This window comes from Herpailurus yagouaroundi, unplaced genomic scaffold, assembly GCF_014898765.1.
Source record: "Herpailurus yagouaroundi ecotype Mexico unplaced genomic scaffold, PumYag 163, whole genome shotgun sequence".
Lineage (NCBI taxonomy): Eukaryota > Metazoa > Chordata > Mammalia > Carnivora > Felidae > Herpailurus > Herpailurus yagouaroundi.
This window is the reverse complement of record NW_024412404.1, coordinates 11,393,829-11,406,310: the sequence shown is the minus strand read 5'-3', so window position 1 is coordinate 11,406,310 and position 12,482 is coordinate 11,393,829. Positions and strand designations below refer to the sequence as shown.

Sequence of the window (12,482 nt, the reverse complement as noted above, 5' to 3'; positions counted from 1 at the left end):
CCCCCCGCCTTTATTTCCCGAGGAAGCAAGTTGGGCAGCTTGATTTATGAATTCTTCTCTCTTTCTTTTGCGGGGAGGGTCGGCTATCGGGGTGCGCCGGCAGGGGCCGGGCGGCGGGAGAGGCAGGGGTTCTCTCCGGCCCCTGCACTGCCCCCGCGGCGCGTTTTGTTTCCAGACCCCGGAGCCCCCTGAACAATAATGCCATCGCCATGGCGGGCTCACCTGGTGCTGCGCCGCCTGCTCCGGGCGCCCGGTGCCCTCGGCGCGCCGCTCCCGGGGCGCAGGTTCGGCCCGCGCGGCGCCGGTGCCGGGCAGGACTCTTTGCCTTTCTTTGGGTTCTATCGGTGCTTGTCAATGGCGGCAAGCGGCAGTTCTCCGGGCCGCGGATAGTAGCGGGGGGAGGAGGAGGAGGGAGAAGGGATTGCTCCTTCTCCACATAACCACCTCTAGGAGGAGTCGCTCAGCCTCATCCCCCGCCAGCCCAGGCTCCGCGACGGGTCCGGGGCTTTCGGTGGGGCTTGATGAGCTATTGTCCTTCAGGAGCATTAATGATGAAACCGCGCGGCCTCCGCGTCGCCCGCGGATCTGCTGGATGCGCTGAGGGCCACTTGCTAAGATGAGGCTTTCCCCAGGGCTGGGGACCGAAGCACTACGGTCACGATCCGGAGTCTCCCGTTTGCGGAATCCACCTTTGGTGGAAGAAGGCGGCGTGGGCGTTCATCGGGCAGTTCTGGGGAGAGTCTTGGAAGGTGAAAGCCGAAAATGCCACCTTCGATGCTCTCTCCTGTCCTCAGATAATGACAAATACTGTACATTAACGTTCGTGTGTACCACTGGGGCTGTAGCAAAGGGTAGCCACAGCCACAAGAACTGAGAACGTGTATCCATGCCTGTTGGCTTTTTATAAATTAAGACCAATTTAGATTCCAGCGTTGCATAATATTTGGAGTAGCAGATGTATGTTTTGGAGGGTAGGACTGTGTGCCTGGACATCCTTTTTAAGTCGGTTGCTTGGTAGTGTGTTAATTTGTAATATCCCAGCAGCTATTGATTAGCACGAGGCTATTGTCTTAAGGACCAAATGTTATTAGTTTCTAGAAAATGCATTTTTATGGGGATGGGGTGGACAATATTAGTGTGATAATGGATTAGTAGTTGCTCTGTTCTACTGGAAGCCAGGGCTGTCCTTTGTAACTGGAGACGTTGGTCAGGACTCCATGGTTGGGGGTGAATCAAAGCAATGTGTTTATTTCATGGGGAAATGTTCACTTGCTGTGGGCCATCCATGCTTTCTCTGATTTCTCCCTGATGAGGCAAAGGGTTGTGAGAGGCAAAATTTTGACCTCTTCAAAAAAGGAGAACCCCAGTTCTCCAGCAGTGGCCAAATGGACGCTTTTCAAAGCCTTTCCCATTTGGTAATACTGTGTGTATTTGCCCCCGTAAACTTGTAAATGTTTAGGCAACGGGAAACGTTAGGGTGACTGAGGGCCTCCAATTGCCTGAATGGGAAAGAACCCAAAGCAAGAATCCACTGCTCTCTGGATTTATACTAGTCAGTTGAGGCTGTTGATGGAATTAGTAGATAGCGTTTCAGACTATCTGCATTTTAAACAAGTGTTTTGCCGAGAAATCTGCGACTTCCCAGAAGATCATGCATGTGTCATAAAGGCATAAACAAATCTCCGTTTGTTTAAATCTCATATGGCTTCTCAAACTCTTCTGGAAACAATGGTCTCAGTTTATTGGGGGCTTCCTTACTCTTCTTTTTACCCCATTTACCCTCTCTATGTAGGATTTTACTGTTCTTTGTCTTTGAAGGTACCCTCCAGGTCAGAAATTTAGTCAGGATAAAGTCCGCGTTTCCCAAGACATATATTCAAAGGGTTTCAAATGATCCCTTGGGGCATCTCAAGTGGTTTCGATTTCCCTGTTCTAGAGGAAGTGCCTATATCCCTTCTTCTATAGATTTCTGGTGTCCACTCTTGATCAGAAATAACCTTCAGGCCAACATTCAGAAGGGTTCAGGAAGGAGCCCCTGGGAATGCTTGAAAAATACTCCTACCCTGTGACCCACTCAGCCAGGCTGACTGAGATATAGTTGAATAATTCATCAATATATATTAGATTCACATTCTCCCTGTAACTTCGCAATAAAAATGGTACACGTGGTCATTTTTATGTGCATTTTATGTAACTCATTTCATCCTAACATTTTGTTATGTGCTATCCTGAGAAAAAGGCTGGGTCTAAGAATTTACCAGGCAACATTCTCCCATTTCCTACTGGTTGTTTTCTTCCAATAGATGATGTAGTTGCAACTCAGAGAGTCAAGGGGAATGTCAGCTTCATAGGCTCTTGTTTTTTGAATAGAAGGGATCGTAGAGTTCACCTGCCTTTATGTTATGGCCAGACATTTGATATTCAAATGGGTGACGTGACTTGGTCAAGGCCATGTGGGGGAAACTTCGGGGCACTTCCAGATACCCAGCCTAAAGCAATTTCCCCCGACTCCAGACTTCTGAGGATGTAGAGGAACAGCTATGCAACCTAATGTGCAGACCTAGCTAAGTTATATATGTTATTGGGCATCTGACACATGCCCAAAAATTTCACCCAGATAATAGTGTGTAGTTAAAATACATTGAAAATAGCATAATTATTAATTCACCAGTAACTGTGAGTTCTGCAGTGGCCGATAGCTCAGGGAATCTCAGACAAGGAGAATAATAAAGCGATAATGAGAGTTTACACTTACTGAATGCTTGCGATGTGCACTGTTGTTTTACATTTACCAACTCACTTGCTCCTCGCAACAATGCTCTGGGTTGGGCACTATTTCCTTCTCTGTACGGATGGAGACACGGAGGCAGAGAGTGGATGAGAAACTTGCCCACAGTTATGGAGTTAGGAGGTGACGGATTCATGCTGTTAATTCCTGTGCTAATAATCTGGTGATAAGGACGTGCACATCCATTTTAAGCAAAGAAATTTTGTGATTGGTCACAGGATGGAAAGTCCCTTGACCATTCCCAATACATGTCCTCAAGGAGTCAGCGAAAAGCCTCAGTACAGGAGGTTTGGTTGATTACCACTGCACTGAAAACATTTTCTTAACCTTCGACCTGTATGTGTGCATAATGTTATGAATACATGGAATGATTGCGAGTTGACTCCGTTAGCGACAAGGATGTCTGGCAAACATTTTATTGAGGTGCAGGATGAACTGCTTCTCCACTTAGGGACAGGCATGTAGCATGCTTTAGAGATGAAAAAAAAAAAAAAAAGAAAGAAAGAAAGAAAGAAAGAAAGAAAGAAAAGGAAAAAGAAAAAAAAAAGACGCAGCCATGCAACTGGGTTCATCTTCTATTGAGTCTACGTGTCATTCATTCACAAAATCTTCCATTTTAAGAATAGCTTCATTGATTCTGGCCCCCCCAAACCATTTAACTTTCTCATGATCCCAATTTATGATGTTGTGTGAATTGAGTGGGTGTTTATTTTCCATAGTTCGTTCTCATCTAGTTCATGACATCGATTACAATTTGTGATCGTTTTAGCCTTCTGAGATCTTGGTATGCAATTACCATATTAATTTCCTGACCCCCGCCCCTTCTAGAAGTCATGCAGGTATGTATTTATATCTGACCTACGTGACTATATGGGTATAAGATTTATATATCCAGAATAATTTCATCTGAGAATTTCTGATCTCCTTTGAAGTAACTTGAGCTTCCCTGGGAGTGTCATGGAAACAGATGGGAATCATTGGTTTAAGCTCTTCTTTGAATGTAAGTTAGGCAATTCTAGATGCCGTATTAATTCCATTAAGACGCCAACTGGCGTAACTCTAAATAGCAACGTGGAGGCCTGAGGTTATGAGTGTAGACAGAGCGCCAGGCTGAAAAGCACCCCGCTATTCCAGGAAGCAAATACAGCTTTTAAATGTACCCTCTAGCTTGAAAAATTCCAGGCAATCTGATTTAAAATTTTTTATTAGATAGAAATATGCAAAGTCTTCCCTGATGTTATAGCTCGAACACTGAACATTTGATTAACATTTAATTAAACATTTGATATCCTTGATCAAAACTGGCGGCTTTAGGATCTTAATCACTTATGAAAGGGAATGATGTCTTTAAAAAAACACATAGGCAATTATTATGCCAACAAAGCCTATTCTTAGTAGCTCTGGTTAAAATGAACATCCTTGTCTCCTATCAAAAGAGACATCTTAATAGTCCAGGTTTTTTTTGTTTTTGTTTTTGTTTTGTTTTTTTTTAAACAACAACAAAATATGTCCTTTTGGATACTAAGTCCTGACCATTTGGTTCTGGGAAAGGGGATTTACATGACTGAGTATGTGTGAGTGTGTAGATGAGTATCTATGTAGATACATCTGTATGTGAATTTATAAATGTCTGGTGTGCGTCTTACGTGTGCGTATGTTGTAAGGCGGGTCGTGACAGAGACGGCGGTGGGCTCAGCGAAGGGGGATACTTGGATTTTAAAGAATCTAGCAAATGTTTAGCACTTAACTGGTGACTACATTGTAAAAGAAGATTTACTGTTTCAGGTTTTTAAGGGAAATACACCGTCAGCCCCGATTATGCAGAGTTGTGGTTAGGAAAATAAGGCACGAGGTGTCATTGTTAATGGAAACAGAACGCGGAGCTGAGGGGAGCGTGCCAATTCGTATCTTGCTCTGTTCGGTGCCAGAGCTCCCTGGGAGATCATCCCGTTACCCCCAGGCAGAGCTCTTTGCCACAATTGGGATGGGAAATGGCAGCACGCATCTAGAGACGTTGGACCTTGGCATCTGTGTTGGGAGATCGGAGCAATGTGGCCTCACACCCAAACAAAATTGTTCTTTCCAGTTTAGACCCATTCTAGAGAATGGGGGCACAGAGTTTCCAAATCCACAAAAGCAGAATAGCATAGTAAAACTATAATTTATTTATACAAATGGTGTGTTTTTACAAAGGCCATCTGTCAGTTGACTCTCTGATCTAAAACAAATCTGTTTGTTCCCCAAAAGAAATAACATGTCTGTTGAAAAAGGATTTATGGACGACAGGCTGCCCAATCCACCAGCCATTGGTATAATAGGAACTGTTTATGATATATTTACTTCTACAGGAGTGCTGTGAGTGGAAACTATTACTTGTAAAGGATGGTAATTAATTTTTCATTACCTCAAAGCCAAGAAATGGAGCCCAGTTGCATTTATTAAGATGACTGCATGAAAAACATGTTTCTTCTGGAAAAAAAAAAATCCAAATAAAAGCGTTCAGAGAGCTTTGGCAATGTGGTAGCTCACTGCCCTGATGGGTGCTGGTGGGGCCATGGGCTTGGACTCGAGCACCAGATTTGTTTTTGGAGGACAAGAGGCCAGATCATTATTGAATGACCCTGGCCGCTTGATCTCTAGGTACCACTGAGAGCCCTTACTGGAAATTAGATGTTACTAGTAATACTAAATAGAAAAAGGACTCTAGTCTGGGAGAAAGAGCAACGGAAGAGGAGAGAAGGCCCCCTCTCCCCATCCCCTGTACACAAAGGGGACAGTCAAGTGAATATTTATTAATATTTATTACTGAATGTGGAATCTACCATTTTTTATTTTTTATTTAATTTATTTATTTATTTATTTATTTATTTTTAATTTTTTTTCCCAACATTTATTTATTTTGGGGACAGAGAGAGACAGAGCATGAACAGGGGAGGGGCAGAGAGAGAGGGAGACACAGAATCGGAAACAGGCTCCAGGCTCTGAGCCATCAGCCCAGAGCCCGACGCGGGGCTCGAACTCACGGACCGCGAGATCGTGACCTGGCTGAAGTCGGACGCTTAACCGACTGCGCCACCCAGGCGCCCCTAACATTTTTTAAATATGAACTCTTTGCAAGACTCCATGCCAGGTCAAATGAGAGGTACAGAGAGGCATCTTCTCTCAGGAAGCTTGCCATTTATCTGATAACTGAGGGCATGGTGACAGGTGCAGAAATCACCTCGAAATTATCAGTGAAAAATTGTTAAGAGTGAGGAGTTACCTCGTCACTGAACACCTTTCTTGAGTGAACACCGATTTCTACATTTTGGTTTTCCAAAGCGTTCTTAAAATGAGCTAAACCAGGCTTTCCCCCAAGTGTTTATTTTATTTACTTTTATTTTTTGGTTTTCAAACATTTTGAGAATAGGTAATCGTTGAATAAAACCGCAAGGTATACAGGTGGACAATCCACAGGGTCCTTTCCCTTGTCTCCTCCAGGCAGCCGGTTGTCCTCTTTAAGGGCGCCAAAGTTACGTTCCTTCGGTGTCCTTCCAAGCATGTACTTGCCTCCCTGTTGGTGGACAGAGGTCTTGTCTGTCTTCCCTGGACTCTGGAAGAGTCTTAGCGTTCAGTGCTTCAAGGGACAGACGCTAAGCACATCCCCTCCTCTCTGCTGAGGTCTCAGGCAGAAGAGTGGATGTAGAGGCTCAGAGGCAAGATCCTGGTGAAGGTATAGGTTCCGGATGTCCTGCCAGTGCCTCAAGGTGAAAGACCCTCACCTCCAGATCTAGGAAAGTCCTCACATGGCATACATAAGTCAAAGCTCAGGGACACAACTGGCACTGAAATGTGTTTTGTCTCTCAGGCTGACCACCCAAAATCCCACCTCGGAAGATAAGAGGACCCTTCTTTTACTTCTTGATGGGTCCTTGGAGATGCCCAGATGCCGCTCAGCTTTATTTCCCGCAAACACCTCTCAGTAATGGAGCTAGAGCTCAAGTGGGCACTGCTCTAGACCCCCATTGTGTAGACAGGTCTCTCAGGATAGTTAGACTGAGTCTGCCCCCAAGCTCCACCCTGCAAAGGGCATCGGAAGGGATGAGATGGTTTTTTTGTTGGGAACACATCCAAGGGCATATCTGCTTGGGACCTCTGCAGCCGGGGTCCACGGGCAGGGTTCCCTTCAGCTAGGGCCGCTAAGCTTCCCATCTGGAGGCTGGGTGTCAGCTCAGCCCTTGGGGGAACCTCAGGGTAGTGGCCAGGGCATAACACCGCCTTGGGTGCTGCATGGGCAGGAGGTTGATATAGCCAAGGCACTCTAGGACTTCAGAATAGTGTGGCCTGGAGCAGCTCTTGGCTTCCTACGGCCCTTTAACCATGGCATCCTCAGGTCTGGTTTTCGGGAACGCTCTTGCCTGCCCCTCCCCTCCCCTTTGTAGAGGAAATCCTGTGTCCATTCCTGGGCCTCAACCCACCATTCCCTGCCTCACCTAATTATTCCTTCCATTTCAGGTGGGCTGGGAAGGAGTATCCAAGGCAAGAGGGGGGGGGAGCTCATGCTAAAGGAGACTCAATCACTCACACCTTTGCTATTCATAGAGGTTCCTCTCTCAATTTCTTTCTTTCTTCCTTCCCTCCCCTTTGATACTCTTAGCTTGGGTTCTTGGGCACTTCTAAGTCCATCAGGAGCTGTTAGGGTTCTTGGAAGAACCCTGGAATGTTCTGGAATGTTTTGTGTGAATGTGCATTTCTTTTGAGAGGATCCATCTTCTGTTGTTGGCAGGATCTCAGAGAGATTCCCCCATCCCCCAAAGCTAGCTAATGCTGACTCAGTTTTTTCATCTTGCCCCAGGGCCGGCTGGGCACTGGTTCCATTGTTATGAGGAAACTTCATTCCTCCCTTTATAGCAGAGGTTGACAAACTTATTCTGCAACTGGCCAGATAGTAAAATATTTTAAGCTTCTGTGCCAAGAGACAACATGGAAGTCAATGTAGGCACTTATATAACAAGAGGGAAAAGAAATTTCCATAACATTAAAATTTTTTTTTTAAATTTTTTAATGTTTATTTATTTTTGAGAGAGAGAGAGAGAGAGAGAGAGCGCGCGCGAGTTGGGGGGGGGGTTGCAGAAAGAGAGGGAGACACAGAACTCCAAGCAGGTTCCAGGCTCTGAGCTGTCAGCCCAGACCCTGATGTGGGGCTTGAACTCATGGACTCACGGATCATGAGATCATGACCTGAGCCGAAGTCGGCCGCCCGAAGTTGGCCGCCCAACGGACTGAGCCACCCAGGCGCCCCCATAACATATTTATTAATAAAATTTTGACTATAAGAACAGTACATTTTTTTTTTGTAATACAGGTTTATAAACGAAAGAACAGAATTCTATTTTAAGGGTGATAGCATTTCTCATAGTAGGGGTTCGAAGTTCGCGTTCGCTGTCATCAAAACCGATTGCAAATGTTCATCTGTTAATGTACTAATGACTAATCCACTGCATGTGTTCAAACTGCCGTATTTAACTGGAGGAGATCCTTCATTATGTGTAGAAGAAATTTCTTTTTCACGTAAGGGAAACAAATGGCTCAGAAATGGTCACAGGTGGAAGAAAAAACTCATCTGTCGGGCAAGTAGATGAACTGTTGACACACCCCCAGACTTCCAACTTTTAAAATTAAGTTAAATTAAATTAAATTAAATTAAATTAAATTACATTTTATGTTATTTTATTTATTTTGTTTTATTTGTGTCCACATCATTCATGGAAGGAAGAATGAATTTAGAGATTAGAGATTTGATTCCAGTCCTAGTTCTTCCATTGTGTGACCTTGGGCAAATGAGAGAATCGCTTTGAGTCTAGTTTTCTCATCTATAAAATGGTAATAGCAGTTAAAATTGAGGTTTTGGTGGTTTCTTTTTTTTTTTTTAACCAAATTTTGCTTTTGTAATCGTGTCTTTAAATATTTGGTCTAGGGGCACGTCGATGGTTCAGTTGGTTGAGCGTCCGACTCTTGATTTCAACTCAGGTCATCGTCTCACAGTCATGAGATCGAGCCCTCATTCAGCAAGGAACCTGCTTAAGATTCTCTCCCTCTCCTTCTGCCCCTCCCCTGCTTTGCAAGCATGTTCTCTCTCTCTCTCTCTCAAAAAAAAATTTTTTTTTTGGTTAAAATGAACCTAAAATGAATCTTTAAAATGAATATTACCTAATAGATAAGTTTAATGTATTATAATATCAATAGCTTTTATTTATTGAACACTTTCCATGTGCCCGGGACTGCCCTGCACTTCAATAATGGTAATAATGTTAGTAATAATCAACCTGATTTCATGCTTATGATGTGCTATGTACTACACTAACTGCTTTGTATGTACGAGCTCATATATTCCTTATAGTAGCCACTTACGACGATTCCATTACCAGCCCACTTTATAGATGAAGACAAGTAAGGTTTCAGCGGTGCCACAACTTGCCTAAGGCAGCCCATCTTTCCACAAACTCTGAAGTCTTTGCTTTTTGCTTTTTTCTTATTTCTTTCTGTCTTTTCATAAAATGTATCTTTTTTTTTTTTTTTTTTTAAGTAAGCTCTACACTCAAGGCAGGGCTTGAATTCATGACCCGGAACTCAAGAGTCAGGTGCTCTGTCAACGGAGCCAGACAGGCGCCCCCTATGTTCGATTTTTAAATGAAAAATTAAAACAAGCAGGTAAGATTAGAGAACCACAACTGGACCTAAGCAAGACTTGCCTCTAACTTGAAACTTACCATTTTGAACCCACGGCCACAATACGATTTAGAGTCACGGAAGGGGGGCGCCTGGGTGAGTCAGTCAGTTGGGCGTCCGACTTCGGCTCAGGTCACGATCTCACGGTTCTGTGCTGACAGCTCAGAGCCTGGAACCTGCTTCCGATTCTGTGTCTCCTTCTCTCTCTGCCCCTCCCCTGCTCGTGCTCTCTCTCTCTCTCTCAAAAATAAATAAACATTAAAAAAAATAAAAAAAAAAAAAGAATCACGGAAGGGGACATGGGGTTTATCCAGTCTAACCTCCCATCCAGCGTAGGAATTCCCTCTTTGACAGCCTGGGCAGACAGTCACTCGGCCTCTGTTCTAACACCTCCGTGGCTGAACTTTTACCGCTGTATTAGGCTGTCTGTGCCACCGTTCAAGAATCTCAACAATGTGGCCAACTGAGCCACCCAGGCGCCCCTAGACCAAATATTTAAAGACATAATGAACAAAGACTCAAGCCCTGCAGATGCTTTTGCCATGCTAAAGCCATCAAGTGCTGGCGCATCTCTTTCTGGCTCCCGTCTCCCTCCCTTCCCGTTTCCTCCAACCCCTTTGGTAGAGGATTTCATGAAACTGGCTTTCGAGTGGAGTGAGGACGGCCACGTGGGATTTCAGCGGGTGGAGCTGAAGGGCAGGGGATCAGAGGAAGGCTGCACGTGGGCCAGGTGGGGCGTGGCCTGTGTCCCAGCTTGGTGGATCGTTGGATGTTCTCGAACAGCTTAACCAATTCTCTGGAATTGGCGGTGGAGGCCCTAACACAGGGAGCCTTGGACACAAGGGTGAGGGCTTGGTCTTGCTGTGATGAGCAGTGAGATCTTGGAGCTTCTTACGGATAGGGGAGTGGACAGGCTGAGAGCCGTGCTTTGGGGATGTCCCACCCTACCACCCACCCCCGACAAGCGGCAATGAATGGCCTGGCGAGGAGATCCTGGAGCAGAGACAGGTCCTTCCCAACCCGCTGCAGCGGGGGCCCCTGGTTCTTCTCATCCACAGGATCCTCTTTCTCTTTACACAGTAGAATTTTCTTTCCCCCTCCCATATCACAGGACAAGTTATTACATTTTTAAATACTAAGGATGTACAGGGGCATCTGGGTGGCTCAGTTGGTTGAACGTCTGACTTCGGCTCAGGTCATGATCTCGCGGTGTGTGAGTTCGAGCCCCCCATCGGGCTCTGTGCTGACAGCTCAGAACCTGGAGCCTGCTATGGATTCTGTCTCTCTCTCTCTCTCTCTCTGGCCCTCCCCCACTCACACTCTGTCTCTCTCTCCTTCAAAAATAAACATTAAAAAAATAAACATTTAAAAAAAAATTTTTTTTTAACGTTTATTTATTTTTGAGACAGAGAGAGACAGAGCATGAACAGGGGAGGGGCAGAGAGAGGGGGAGACACAGAATCGGAAACAGGCTCCAGGCTCTGAGCTGTCAGCACAGAGCCCGACGCGGGGCTCGAACTCATGGATCGTGAGATCATGACCTGAGCCGAAGTCGGATGCTTAACCGACCAAGCCACCCAGGCGCCCCTAAACATTTTTTTTTTAAAGAAAGAAAGATACTTTTTAAAGAGGCCTAGTCAGTAGACCCCCTGAGAATCTCCTGGGCTAGTCGCACGTGTGCGACCGGTAGATGTGGAGTTCTCCATTCTCCTGATGAAATGATCTCACCTACAGCAGCCTGTCCTCGGAGCCCAGTTTTGTCAGACGGACCGGTTCTCTTTCTAGCACGCCATGCCACCCTTCTCCCCGGTGGCTCCTTTCTTTCATCCAGCTCCTCGGATGGGGGTATGCTCCCCTTGGCTCCGTGTTGATGCTCATGAAATGGAGTGCTCCCAAACAATAGGACGAGGGAGCAAGGACCTTATTGGGAGCCAGAGGGGATGGTCACAATTAAGATCTTTAAGAACTTTCAAAAAGACGTCCCCGCAGAGTGGCGTTGACAGCTGCTGCTCGCTGAGATGAGAAGCTACTGGCGCAGAACCAGCCAGTTCTGAACAGCAGGGTTTCCCTGCTCTGCTCCAAAATGTTTCTTTCTCTCCGTGGTGGCTGCTGAAACGCAGGCCCGAGGAATCCTGCTTTAAATGTGCCATTGGGGACCCTGGGTTATTAAGGGTTATTACTAGGGGTTCCTCTGTCTAAGAAGTGATTCCAGTTCTATATTATGCATGTTTGCGTTGGCTCAGAGGACTGCACGTGTGACTACAGAGCGGTGTGTGTGTTTGATCTCATAACCCGTGTGGTCATTTGTCATGAGAATGATGTTGAGGACATTATAGTACATAATCCTAAGAAGCAACCGTTTGGGTATCAGATGCTCTCACGTCCCCCCTGCCCCCTGCCCTTAGGATACATTCTGCAGACTAAGCCTCCCATGCCAATGTTTTTATTTCCCAAGCAGAATGAGTGCTCGGATGACCTTAGCTCACACGTACATACTCTTCAAATGGTTACGTGGATTAACGATTCAGTTGAATTAATAACCCCCCATGCCTCTCTTGGGACGATTGAAAAATTTCTTAGACTGCCCAAGGTTAGATAAAAATCCCAATGTTTGAGTTCCGTCATCATGAAACAAATCCTGTGTGCCATCTCGCGTTCCTTTCCGCATTGGTAAACGTCTTAAAAAAAAAAAAATCAACAATCAAACGAGGCATCCTTTAAAAAAAAAAGTGCACTGTAGTCCCTTTGCTAATCTTTTGAATGTGTGAGGTGTTGCCCTGGGAAATGCTATGAGGCTGATGTTTTATGTGGCTAATCTTACTTGACTCAACCCTAGTCATTCACAAACAACAGATGTTCATGGTATATTTTTTCACTTTCCTGCTTGCTCTGTGAGCAATTAGGTTTATAGCAGGCTGGGCCTTTGTCAGGTCCTCAGATTTCTAGACAAACCTGGTATTTTCCTCTGGCTAATGTTTTCCTCCCT

At 45.3% G+C, this 12,482-nt stretch overlaps 1 protein-coding gene across 1 annotated transcript in view; it reads right to left on the bottom strand.

Moving 5' to 3' along the window:
* Positions 1–846, bottom strand: part of MACROH2A2 (macroH2A.2 histone) — a 59,468-nt gene extending 58,622 nt beyond the window's left edge. The window contains exon 1 of the mRNA XM_040485256.1: positions 223–846. The gene's annotated coding sequence lies outside the window, so the exon portion shown is untranslated. The remainder of the gene's footprint in view (positions 1–222) is intronic.
* Between the last annotated feature and the right edge of the window lie 11,636 nt (positions 847–12,482).